Consider the following 14,784-nt stretch of genomic DNA (forward strand, 5'->3'; position numbering starts at 1 on the left):
CTCAAAGGTAAGTAGATGCCAGAAGTTTAAACAAAGTTCTCAGAATTATGTGCATATCTAAAGGATTTTTTACTTAGTAACTATTAAGAGACCTGCTTCTGTCCTTTATTTCAGTGTTACCCCTACTGGCACATGGGAGGAGGAATAGATAGGAAGTGCACATCATATTCCAATTAATATTTTGTTAATATTTCTGACAGTGATTCTTTATCGATCATGAACACTCAGTTTCACAACAGGGTTGAAGGTGGGGGGTGAGTGAGCGGCTGCCTGGTACTTAGTTGCCGGCTGGGTTTAAACTGCGACCATCCTTTCGTAAAGTTCCTAAGAACTATGATCTGGAAGACTGATATAGGCTCCAAAATAATAATTTTTGCCTTTATGCTCTTTATAGATCTCTATTCATATTTCTCTATAAAGAGTATAAAGGCATCATGTGCTATAGACTTTATCTAGGCTCTATGAAAATGGTTATATCCTGACCATTTAAATGGTAACATACAGCCAACTGTTATCCTTTGTTATTTGAATATAGGGCAAATTCACTTACCTTTTGTGTTCACCATCTTTACCTCATTGTTCATTATTGTCCTATACTGTGATGCTGGATGGCTTTTTAAACCCTCCACTACTGCTCAATAGACAGGCCATAACGGACACTGAATATTACTGAATATTACGTTAATTTCTCTGTAAAATAATGAAATACTGTAACCTTGCAGTATAATACCCCATGCTATAAATTACTATGCTTATGTGCCTCCAGGCCTACAGTTAACTGTCTAAGCTTTTACAATGTCAAAATTCTCACTAATGCTAACGGTGATCATCTAGAGAGCTATGCTGACTAAAAAAATAATAATACTAAATAATTCAAAACTACTATGGCATTTATATTTGCAATTTCATTCTTAACATAGCACACATCAACAAAACTGAAACCACTTGAACGGTACTGTAACACATAAAATAGCATGCATGTGTATTAGTAGAGATAGCCTTCTGCAGCTATTATACATCTATATATGCACACACTTTTTAAAAATTAGTTGCACCTAATCTGAAGACATGAGCACTATGTGTCTCCTAAACTATCCCCCTGAGTATAGGTACGTTATTCCACTAAAGCCTCCTTTTTGGCTGGATGAAACTATTTAGCAAATGTACTCTTCTATTTCTCTCCATGTAAAATGTTTTTTCTTTGCTCTCAAAGAATGCATCATGATGGGATGAGTTCCTCATTTATATCCATGATGGGATGAGTTCCTCATTTATATCTAATCTCCATACCAGGATTTTTAATGTATATCTTCCAAATGTACAATTTACAGCGGTTATACAAGTACTGAATTACATATACTGTGAGCTTTATAACTGAAAGTGGAATACATCCATCCCATTTGAGACAAATAGGTTCATGTATACTTTTAGTGAAATTCTCCTAGCCTGATGAATGGATTTTCTTCAGCAAGATGTCAGTCAATGGCTATTATTGTGGAGGCAGTACTCACCATTTCAAAAGCCCAAACTGTCTTTTGAGTTTCAAGTATGAAGGCCACTTCATATACTGCTACTGCTCACAAGCCATTGGTTTGATTCTACTTATTTACTTTATACTTTCTACATGTGGCAAAACAATGCATTTTAAGTGCTAAGAAAGAACAATGCAAAACCCACAGGTTGGTCCCTGCCAGTCCTAACAGGCATAGAGAGATATAAATAAAGAGACAGTGAATATAAATAAGGAAAGTGAATAAAATGGGGTTTGTTATGGGGCTTTACTGAATCAGTCAAGCAAGGTGATTTGCAAATTCTTTGAGCTTTTTATATAGCACAGCTATTCTATAACTCATACTGCTTAATATGCATTGAAATATTTGTGTGAATGTGATTCATCATTCACTTTTAATGAGAGAATTTTAAAAGAAAGTTATCTATCTAAGGAGCCTCCAGTGCTTAGGGTACAGCTGATCAATTTCTTTCTCTACAATATAATGTTGATAAAATGTTCCATAAACTAGAGACGATGGTAATAAACTGGGTCTTCTAAAATAACTGCAAACCACTAATGCCTACGGAGTTCATGGTTAAGAACCTGTTGTAAGCTGGAAAGACAGTTCAGACTCCTTGCATCATAGATACATGATGGAGTCACATAGAGAGCATACTAAGGAAGACCCTTTTTGCCCCCTATTCCAATGACACCTCCTCTATGCATGCTTTGGGGGGATGACTAACTGAACTATCTGTTCAGCTCTTGAAGTCTGTTCGATAGATATCATCATTGCATACAGTGTGAAATTGTATCTGCAACTACATCTCATAATGGAACATGAATGGATTTCTATGTCTGTATAGACATGTGTAGGAAGAAATAGCCTTATTTTAATGCAAGGGAAAACTTAAGTAATAATAATAATACTTATAATCTTCACTTACACAGCACTATTCATCTAAGATTAAGTGCTTTACATAGATGGATAAGCATCATTCTCCATTCTTAAATTCAAGGCCTCTCACTTTTTTGTCTGTCCAGCTTTGACCAACTGGAGAGCTTCTTTGGAGTGGTAGACACTTTTGCTGGAATTTTTACTGAAGAGCTTATCAGACCTGAACATCAGATCTTAAACTGGTCACACTGGTTAGAGAACTCTCCTGATGACTGGAACAACATTGTGTTGAGAGTAGAAGCCTTGAAATGGCTTCCTGAGTGCCCTGAGACTAAGCAACTAGCAAGATGTACCTTACTGGAAGGTTTTTCATACCTGAAAAGTTTTTTCAGTTCCCTGAAAGCTTTGCCTGTGTGAAGGCAGTAGGAGTTTCTACAGAATGACTGTGGTGAAATAGCTAATCTAATTATATAATCAATCTATTTCACTAAGGAAGCTTATTGAAATAGAGAATAACTGTTGTCACAAGCTCACTGTCATAGATGGTCCTAATTTCTCCATTTAAGTATCAGAGGTTTTGGAACTTGATTTTATGGTATGGGAAATTATGAAGATGCTTCAGTTCAAATTGACTTGTCCCATCAAAGTTGGTCCAGGTGGCAAAAATATTACCTGGCTTTGTTTGAGGTAGTCTTGGGGAGCAAACAAACTCTTATACTCAGTTTGTGCTGGCTTATTGCTTAGTTAAATTTCCAGATGAGGTTGAGCAGTTCTCATAGGCAGCTTCACTGTCAGACTCCTCAGGGCTTTCTGGCTGAACTCCACACTGGTGTAGTCACTCAATAGTGGTACTGTAATGGAAATTATTCCCTCTTTTTCAGTTGTAATTGCTTTCTCAGGGATTTATTTGTGCCTTAGACTTATGTCTATGTTATTGTTAGGTTCTTCTGACTGACAAGTGTCATACTTGATGTCTTCTCCACCATCTGTAAAGAGGTCTAGCTTCAGATGAGCCTTTGACTCATGCTCTATGACATAAAGGCTGGTGGTATCATTGTCTGGCAGGGCCTGAAGCAGTGACCTTGAAATAGGTTTCCATTTAGTCTGCAAGACAAAACAAGGTGAAAGACTAATTTCAGTATCATATTTTTGCAAAGTGTAATTGGCAATTTACCAAAATAAATGACAGGAGAATAAAGCTCAGAGACAGGCAGCTTGGTCCTGCCAATATAACATAGGTAACATCCTTTTTGTCTCATTTTCAGTGGTTTTAGAAACATGAATGAACATGATTTCAAATGGGGCCCTGAGCAATAACAAGCCTTTGAACAAATTAAACGAGAGAGAGTTCATGCAGTAGCCCTTGGACCAGTCCAGACAGGGCCAGATGTGAAAAGTGTGCTCTATACCGCAGCTGGGGAGAATGGTCCTACCTGGAGCCCCTGGCAGAAAGCTCCAGGGGAGACTCGAGGTCGACGCCTTGGCTTTTGGAGTCGGGGATATAAAGGATCCGAGGCCAGCTATACTCCCACTGAAAAAGAGATACTGGCAGCCTATGAAGGGGTTTGAGCTGCCTCAGCTGAAACATGTGCTGCAATTAAGCAATCCAAGCGGTTAAAGCCTCTCTGGTATGGAGGACGATGGCTGAAGTACAAGTATGGGGAGGCCTGGCAGATTGACTATATCACACTCCCACCAACCCGCCAAGGCAAGCGCTATGTGCTTACCATGGTGGAAGCAAACACCGGATGGCTGGAAACATATGCTGTGCCCCACACCACTGCCCGGAACACTATCCTGAGCCTTGAGAAACAAGCCTTGTGGCAACACGGCACCCCAGAGAGAATTGAGTCAGACAATGGGACTCATTTCTGGAACAACCTCTTAGACACTTGGGCCAAAGAGCATGGCATTGAGTGGGTATATCACATCCCCTACCATGCACCAGCCTCTGGGAAAATTGAACGGTACAATGGGCTGTTAAAAACTACACTGAGAGCAATGGGTGGTGGGACTTTCAAACACTGGGATACACATTCACCAAAAGCCACCTGGTTGGTCAACACTAGGGGATCTGCCAACAGGGCTGGCCCAGCCCAATCAGAACTTTTACGTACTGTAGAGGGGGATAAAGTTCCTGTGGTGCACATAAAGTATTTGCTGGGGAAGACAGTCTGGGTTATTCCTGCTTCAGGTAAAGGCAAACCCACTCGTGGGGTTGCTTTTGCTCAGGGACCTGGATATACTTGGTGGGTAATGCGGGAAGATGGGGAAGTCCGATGTGTACCTCAAGGGGATTTGATTTTGGGGGAAAACAGCCAATGAACTCAATTGTACGCTGTTGCCTGCTCTGTAACACTTTGATAGCTCACCACCTAGATGTCTTCAGGTCACCAGCAACTGACCCTGACTTCCCTCCGATCATCACCTCAACAAAGAATGAATTTTGAGGAAACCAGACGAGCTCAGCAGTGACCAGACAAGTTTGGCAGTGTCATCAGCAGGCAACAACCCAACACTACACACCGTCCCTCCTGCCCTGAAAGATTATTACAAGAGATGGAGCCTGACATCATGGACTGGATGAATTCAGCAATTTTACAGGGATTGGTCCATGGACTAGGGAATGATACCTTTCTCTGTGTGTGGGTGTGGGTGTATATATATGTGTAGATATGGGACAGGGGCGATGGTGTGTTGAGAGATGTGGGATCTGAGCATGACATGAATGGTATGGAATAAGGGGTGGATATTGTCCTGTTTTCAGCTATAGCAGTCATTTTTCTCCTTCTTAGTAGCTGGTGCAGTGCTGTGTTTTTTAACTTTCAGCCTGGGAACAACGCTGATAACACTGATGTTTTTAGTTGTTGCTATGTAATGTTTACTCCGATCAAGGACTTTCTTAGTCTCATGCTTTGCCAGGGAGGAGGGGAAGCCGGGAGGAAGCAGAGACAGGACACCCAACCCAAACTGGCCAAAGCGGTATTCCATACCACAGCACGTCATGCCCAGTATATAAACCGGGGGGAGTTACCCGGAAGGGCAGATCACTGCTTGGGTCGGGCTGGGTATCGGTCGGCGGGTGGTGAGCAATTGTATTCTCTCCCCTTGTTATTTCACTAATCATTATTATCATTGGTGGTAGCAGTAGTGGTTTTGTATTATACCTTAGTTGCGGGACTGCTCTTATCTCAACCTGTGGGAGTTACATTCTTTTGATTCTCCTACCCATCCCTCTGGGAGTGGGGGGAGGAAGAAGGGGGGGAGTGAGTGAGCGGCTGTGTGGTTCTGAGTTACTGGCTGGGCTCAAACCACGACACTGTTCTGACTTGGAAAGAAAGTATACAGTTCTTTGAAATCTCCTCAATCCCACATAAAATATCTTTAATTTTCTAACTGGCAGTCCTAATGGGATGAGTAGACACCTCTGCATGGTCAGCATTTACCTTGTTTTGAATAAAGAGATATGTGATCTGTACCTCCATTATCATGTTTATTATGAACAGCAGCCTGAACTCTACACCTAACAAATCTAAAATAAGCTCTGTGTGAGCTTCTGTCAGAAAGAGGCACTAATGGGTGAAGAAGAAGCATCTTTGAAGAATCTTGTCTAAATGTGAATAACAGGACACTGATTTCAACAGATGGAGCCCAATGTCAGTGAATGAATGAACAAACTTTTATAGGGATGGTCCATAGACTAAGGGAATGATATCTCTATGTGTATACATATATATATCAAGAGACAGAAAAGGTGATGGTATATTGGAAAGTGTGGGACCTGAGCAGGACATGAATGGTATGGAATAAGGGGTAGATACTGTCCTGGGTTCAGCTGGGACATAGTTCTTTTTCTTCTTAGTAGCTGGTGCAATGCTGTGTTTTGGCTTTAGTCTGAGAATAATGCTGATAACACACCAATGAATACGTAAGCTTTTGTGATGCCTAAATACACATTTTTTTCATTTAAAGAATAAAACTAACAAGAATTTTTTTTTAATCATATAAGATAGTTTCAATTGTTAGAATCTTGAGATCTAGTTATTGCAATATTAGAAAAACCTCTCTCTTCCAAGGTAAGATATTTTTAAATTAAGCTATAGCATGCACAAGTAAACAAGTGTGCAAGTACCCTTGTTGATTTCAAGACAACTGCAACTAATTGGGTTTCTAGTATTTTCTAGCACACTCCCTTCATTCTGTTCTCCTTTACCCTGCAAAAAGACTTACCAATTTGGTTTTGCTGCTTTAAATGATTTAGCTCTCTTCTGATGAAATATATACTATCACCTCAAGCCATCTTTTGACTGACATCTGCTTGTTTACTGAACCTCTCTGCCTGTTCTTCATGGCTCTCTGCAGACACCTGCTTTAGATTTGGTTTTACTACTATGCAGGACTTTGTATCTAGGATGAATTACTGGAAGAAACTTGCATTAAGTGCATTCCCAAGATAAATTCCTTCTCAGCATGCACAATTCTTCCTTGGCTAGTACAGCGATTTTCTTTAATTCCACTTTCTAATATTGGTTTTCAGATAAGAGATGAAATGTGGAATTTTTTCTGCCACAAGATCCATTTCTTAAAACAAAACAAGTAGTTCTCCTCCTCCCTCAGTTTCAGTTAGAATGTCTTTCCTAGTTTGATAATGTCTTAAAAAAGTCAAAATTATTAAAATTCTTGCAGAAAATGCAAAGTATATAAAATATTAAATTACATAGCTATAATCCATAATTAGTCCCTTCTCCTCCTCCCCCAGGTAACCACTATCTCACATTTGCAGAGCATTTAATAGCAGATCACAGGAGGTTATTTAGCAGTGTCAGGCTTCCTCCTCTTCCTGAAGCAAGGAACAGAGTCCTGGGTTGAGCTACAGCAGTCATTTTTTCTCCATCTTAGTAGGTGGTGCAGTGCAGTGGGTCAACCTACGAAGGAGGCATTCCCTTACACCCCCCGCTCCCCCACCAGCCTATTTACAACAGCATTTGAGAGTTTTGAAGGTTTTGGATGGCCTTCGAATACCCTTGAGACCTGCCTGCTGATTGTGCTGGGGATCAGCATGTTAGAACACATACAGAGTGTATTTAACCCATGGCCATTCCACCCTGGGAACACCCTATTTCATCTGATCTTTAAAATTAAGCAGTATCAGGTTCAAGTCTGGTCTAGGGTTAGATGACGATATGGGAGGACCACCAAGAGATTTTCCCTGAGGCTGGACAGTCATGAGTGGCAGGGTGTGTGGGATAGTATGGGCAAGTATCTAGGCCCATGGGCCCCTCCAGTGCTTTGGAACTTCACCACTGAACAAGTGCAACATCCGGAAAAACTAGTAAAACACTTAAAAGAGGTGTGCTGTCATCCTGGTTATACCAGAGAGGGACAAATCATGGCAACGTGCTGGGGCTTGGCCTACGCCTACAGAGCCCTGCTCAACACTGTCCAGCACCTTCAAAGGGAAAAAAATGTCTCTGGATCTGATGGCAAAGCAACAGACAACGCAGCTACTCCAACTCCAAGCACAGCAGCTACACCAACCCCAGTGACAAGCACAGCAGCTACTCAAACCCCAACAGCAACAGACAATGCAGCTGTTGGTGTTACTAAAACCCCAAGCACAGCAGCTTCACCAACCCCGGCAACAGACTGCAGCCACTCCAACCCTAGTGGCAGACACTGCAGCCACTCCAATCACAGTGACAGACACTGCAGCTAAACCAAATGGCCAATTCATACCAATTTCGGTTGCCCCTGTAAACAAGGGGAAAAGCAAATGAGAGGCACAAAGAGCAACCCCTGCAGAGAAGAAAGATGAAGACCCAAGCCACTTAATGCAGGGGACAGCATCTGAACAAGAGTTACTACTACGTGGATCAGAGGAAGAGGAAGAAGAAGAAGAGGTGACTTCTCGACACCGGACGTCGACCAAGCTGCGGAATATGTGAAAAGATTTCAGCTGTATTCCAGGAGAGCACATCATCACATGATTGTTGCAATGCTGGGACAATGGGGCCGACAGTCATGAACTAGAAGGTAGGGAAGCCAAGCAGCTGGGATCACTTGCTAGGGAAGGGGGAATTGACAAAGTGATTGCAAGAGAGAAGCAAGCCCTCAGTCTTTGGAGGCAGCTCTTGGCAGCTGTGAAGGAAAGGTTTCCCTACAAGGATGATGTTATGAGTTGCTCAGGCAAGTGGACCACAATAGAGAGCGGCATCCAGTCCCTGAGGGAATCAGCCATTCTGGAGATGATCTATCATAGGCCAGATGCCGGGAATGCATCCGTAGATCCAGGTGAAGTTGAATGTACACGACCCATGTGGCAGAAACTTACACAAAGTGCACCATCATCATATGCCCACTCATTGGCATCAATGACCTGGAGTGAGGTAGCAGCACCAACAGTCGATGCACTGACTCGTCCATTCCGAGAGTTCGAAGACAATCTCACCCCTTCCATCATTTCAGCTGTGGAAAAACTGTCCCAGGAGTTCACAAAATTGAGAGACGATTTATCCGATCTATCCAGCTCCCCACGTGTACCAACCTGCATCTCAGCTATTAACAGAAGGCGCCCTACTGCTCGAGAAAGGAAATATAGGAGGTACACGCCACGGGCCACCCTATGGTTTTACCTGCGGGATCACGGAGAAGACATGAGAAAGTGGGATGGAAAACCTACTTCAGCTCTGGAGCAACGGGTGCGTGAACTGAAGAGGAGAACAATGGTCAAGGATGATCCTCCCAGGAAAGCTGCTGCTCCAGTCTCTGGTGAGCAGTTTCCCAGATGGAGTGAAAGAGCTGATTTTACTCCAGCTCCTGTGATAAGGAATACTAATCCCTTTCTACAAGACAGAAGTGGAGAATTTCATGATCACTATTAGAGGGGCCCTGCCTCCAGCTAGGTGGAGGAGAGGGACAACCGGGTTTACTGGACTGTGTGGATCAGATGGCCTGGCACATCAGTCCCACAGAAGTATAAGGCTCTAGTAGATACTGGTGCACAGTGTACCCTGATGCCATCAAGCTATCAAGGGGTGGAATCCATTTGTATTTCTGGAGTGACAGGAGGATCCCAAGAGTTGACTGTACTGGTGGCTGAAATCAGCCTGACTGGGAAGGAATAGCAAAAGCATCTCACTGTGACTGGTACAGGGGCTCCATGCATCCTTGGCATAGACTATCTCAGGAGAGGGTACTTCAAAGACCCAAAAGGGTATAGATGGGCTTTCGGTATCGCTGCCTTGGAGACGGAGGAAATTAAGCAGCTGTCCACCTTGCCCGGTCTCTCAGAGGATCCTTCTGTTGTGGGGTTGCTGAAGGTCGAAGAACAACAAATGCCAGTCATGACCACAACAGTGCACCGATGGCAATATCGCACCAACCAAGACTCCTTGATTCCCATCCATAAGCTGATCCGTAGGCTGGAGACCCAAGGAGTGATCAGCAGGACCCGCTCACCCTTTAATAGCCCCATATGGCCAGTGCAAAAGTCTAATGGAGAGTGGAGATTAACAGTAGACTATCGTGGCCTGAATGAAGTCACACCACCATTGAGTGTTGCCGTACCAGACATGCTAGAACATCAATATGAACTGGACTCAAAGGCAGCCAAGTGGTATGCCACAATTGACATTGCCAATGCATTTTTTTCAATCCCCCTTGCAGCAGAGTGCAGGCCACAGTTTGCTTTCACTTGGAGGGGCATCCAGTACACTTGGAATTGACTGCCCTAGGGGTGGAAACACAGCCCCACCATCTGCCATGGATTGATCCAGAGTGCACTGGAACAGGGCCAAGCTCCAGAACACCTGCAATACATTGATGAAATCATCGTGTGGGGTGATACAGCGGAAGAAGTTTTTGAGAAAGGGAGGAAGATAATCCAAATCCTGCTGAAGGCTGGTTTTGTCATAAAATGGAGTAAGGTCAAGGGACCTGCACAGGAGATTCAATTTTGGGGAATAAAATGGCAAGATGGATGTCGCCAGATCCCCACAGATGTGATCAACAAGATAACAGGAATGTCTTCACCAACTAACAAGAAAGAAACACAAGCTTTCTTAGGTGTTGTGGGGTTCTGGAGAATGCACATCCCAAATTACAGTCTGACTTTAAGCCCTCTCTATCACATGACCCGGAAGAAGAATGATTTCAAATGGGGCCCTGAGCAACAACAAGCCTTTAAACAAATTAAACGAGAGAGAGTTCATGCAGTAGCCCTTGGACCAGTCCAGACAGGGCCAGATGTGAAAAATGTGCTCTATACCGCAGCTGGGGAGAATGGTCCTACCTGGAGCCCCTGGCAGAAAGCTCCAGGGGAGACTCGAGGTCGACCCCTTGGCTTTTGGAGTCGGGGATATAAAGGATCCGAGGCCAGCTATACTCCCACTGAAAAAGAGATACTGGCAGCCTATGAAGGGGTTCGAGCTGCCTCAGAAGTGATTGGAACTGAAGCACAGCTCCTCCTGGCACCCCGGTTGCCCATGCTGGGCTTGATGTTCAAAGATTTTTGGATGTCACCAGAAGAGGAGGTGATGCGTGCTGAAGAGGCCCCACCATATAATTAACTGTCAGAGAGTGAAAAGCAATATGCCTTGTTTACTGATGGGTCCTGCCGTACTGTGGGAAAGCATCGGAGATGGAAGGCAGCTCTGCGGAGTCCCCTGCAACAAGTTGCAGAAACTGCTGAAGGAGAGGGTGAATCTTGTCAGTTTGCAGAGGTGAAAGCCATCCAGCTGGCCTTGGACATTGCTGAATAAGAAAAATGGCCAGTACTTTCTCTCTCTACTGACTCATGGATGGTGGCAAATGCCCTGTGGGGGTGGTTGCAGCAATGGAAGCAGAGCAACTGGCAACACAGAAGTAAACCCATCTGGGCTGCTGCATTGTGGCAAGATATTGCTGCTCGGGTGCAGAACCTGGTGGTGAAGGTATGCCACCTAGATGCTCATGTACCCAAGAGTTGGGCCACTGAGGAACACCAGAACAATCAACAAGTGGATATAGTTGCTAAGATTGAAGTGGCTCAGATGGATTTACATTGGCAACATAAGGGCGAATTATTTTCAGCCCAGTGGGCCCATGACACCTCAGGCCATCAAGGCAGAGATGCAACATATGGATGGGCTCATGACTGAGGTGTGGACTTAACAATGGACACTCTTGCCCAGGTTATTCACGAATGTGAAACGTGCTGCAATTAAGCAAGCCAAGCGGTTAAAGCCTCTCTGGTATGGAGGACGATGGCTGAAGTACAAGTATGGGGAGGCCTGGCAGATTGACTATATCACACTCCCACCAACCCGCCAAGGCAAGCGCTATGTGCTTGCCATGGTGGAAGCAAACACCGGATGGCTGGAAACATATGCTGTGCCCCACACCACTGCCCGGAACACTATCCTGAGCCTTGAGAAACAAGTCTTGTGGCGTCATGGCACCCCAGAGAGAATTGAGCCAGACAATGGGACTCATTTCCGGAACAACCTTATAGACACTTGGGCCAAAGAGCATGGCATTGAGTGGGTATATCACATCCCCTACCATGCACCAGCCTCTGGGAAAATTGAACGGTACAATGGGCTGTTAAAAACTACCCTGAGAGCAATGGGTGGTGGGACTTTCAAACACTGGGATACACATTCACCAAAAGCCACCTGGTTGGTCAACACTAGGGGATCTGCCAACAGGGCTGGCCCAGCCCAATCAGAACTTTTACGTACTGTAGAGGGGGATAAAGTTCCTGTGGTGCACATAAAGAATTTGTTGGGGAAGACAGTCTGGGTTATTCCTGCTTCAGGTAAAGGCAAACCCACTCGTGGGGTTGCTTTTGCTCAGGGACCTGGATATACTTGGTGGGTAATGCGGGAAGATGGGGAAGACCGATGAGTACCTCAAGGGGATTTAATTTTGGGGGAAAACAGCCAATGAACTCAATTGTATGCTGTTGCCTGCTCTATAACACTTTGATAGCCCACCAGCTAGATATCTTCAGGTCGCCATCAACTGACCCTGACTTCCCTCCAATCATCACCTCAACAAAGAATGAATTTTGAGGAAACCAGACAAGCTCAGCAGTGACCAGACGAGTTTGGCAGTGTCATCAGCAGGCAACAACCCAACACTACACACCGTCCCTGAGACAAAAGTGATGGTATATTGAATAATGTGGGATCTGAGCATGACGTGGATGTTACTGAATAAGGGGTGGATACTGTCCTGGATTGAGCTACAGCAGTCATTTTTCTCCTTCTTAGTAACTGCTACTACCACCACCAGTGATAATAATGATAAGGGGAATAACAAGGGGAGAGAATACAATTGCTCACCACCTGTTGACCGATACCCAGCCTGACCCAAGCGGTGATCTGGGCCTTCCGGGTAACTCCTTGTCCTGTGTTCAGCACTAGGAGTCATTTTTCTCCTTCTTAGTAGCTGGTGCAGTGCTGTGGTTTTTAACTTTCAGCCTGGGAACAACGCTGATAGCGCTGATAACACTGAAGGTTTTAGCTGTTGCTAAGTAATGTTTACTCCGATCAAGGACTTTCTCAGTCTCATGCTCTGCCAGGGAGGAGGGGCAGGGGAGGCTGGGAGGAAGGAGAGACAGGACGCCTGACCCAAACTAGCCAAAGGGGTATTCCATACCACAGCATGTCATGCCCGCTATATAAACTGGGGGGAGTTACCCAGAAGGCCCAGATCACTGGTCAGGTCGGGCTGGGTATCGGTCGATGGGTGGTGAGCAATTGTATTCTCTCCCCTTGTTATTCCCCTTATAGTTATTATCATTGGTGGTAGTAGTAGTGGTTTTATATTGTACCTTAGTTACTGGACTGCTCTTATCTCAACCCGTGGGAGTTACATTCTTTTGATTCTCCTCTTCATCCCTCCGGGAGCAGGGGGAGGAAGAAGTGGGGGGAGTGAGCGAGCGGCTGCGTGGTTCCGAGTTACTGGCTGGGCTTAAACCATGACAAACAGCCATTTCCCATTTTCCAATAGTAAGAAATTAAAGGTCATGAACAACAATTAAGCACCATTCCAATTATCCAAATATTCCCATCTTCCTTCTAAAGGACTGGTCCAACCTTTGGGTGGATTTCTCAGATGCTCGCATTCTGGGGTGGTAAAATTTCCAATCTTAGTTTGATTAGTTACACATAGTACCAGTGAGCCTGCAGCTTGGCCTCCTGAGGCCTGAAATGCAAAGCTTAAAAATTCTGCCTTTAAGCTTTGTGACCCTTTGGGACATTGTTGATGACCCCCTTTTCCAAAAACTGTACAATCATCTCCAGGTCTCCAATGAACCATATGTTGTAGTATGTCACTTCCTCTTTGTCTACATCCCTGTTCTTCGTCCAAAAAGTAGGATGCATTTGCTGCTTTCAACCCTTTAGTCAAATTTTCCAAATGCTCTACCACTGAGAGATTTAAGGGAATAATACCCCATGGGATGGGTTCTCCTGCAGCATGAGGAATAGGTAAATGGGTTAACTCCAGTTAAATTATGCTTTTTCTCAAACCCCTGTATCAATTTCAGGATCAAGTTATCACTTGATTGACTCACTGCACAGTCCCCTGCAAATAGAAATAAAGCAATAACAGCAATCACACTCAATGTCTGGTCAGCTTTGGATGTGTCAGTCCTGTGGTTTTGGTGGTCCATTCTGGTGTCGATGAGGGTTTGACCCGACTGTAATGAATCCACGTGTCTACTCCCTGTACTCTGATGGTGGTGTGAGTTGTCAGCAATACCAAGTATGGTCCCTTCCATTTTTCTCAAAGAGGTTCTTCAGTCCAGGTTTTGATGTAGACCCAGTCTTCTGGCTGATATTTATGAGCAGCAATGTCCAGTATCATGGGTGTCATCAATACAACATACCTGTGGAGAGAGGACACCTTCCCATGGGACATAACATATTCCATTGGATGCTGATCTCCAATAATCATTTGCTTTACTTTCTGTGATTTTATGTGGTTGCCCATATAATATTTCATACAGGCTTAATTTTTCTTTTAACATTGGTCTGACTCCAACTCTTCACAAGGCCAGAGGTAACACATCTGGCCATTTCAAATATGATTCCTGGCAAATCTTACTAATTTGTTTCTTTAAACTCTGATTCATTCTTTCTACTTCCCCACTAGACTGGGGGTTCCAAGGGGTATGCAAATCTCACTTTTACTACTTCTCTGGCCTTATTGGTGCAACAAGGGAAAGCCTCTGGCCAACCAGAAAACATATCTACTAGTACCAATATATACCTGAGCCTGTTTTGCCGTGGCAATTCTGTTAAGTCCACTTGCCAATAGTCTCCTGGACAATTGCCTTTTTTTGTTATTCCAGGTGGGGGTCTCTTAGCACGGTAAGAATTATTTTGCAAGCAAAGTTCACACTTCT

The sequence above is a fragment of the Strigops habroptila genome, chromosome W, assembly GCF_004027225.2.
Source record: "Strigops habroptila isolate Jane chromosome W, bStrHab1.2.pri, whole genome shotgun sequence".
Taxonomy (NCBI): Eukaryota; Metazoa; Chordata; class Aves; order Psittaciformes; family Psittacidae; genus Strigops; species Strigops habroptila.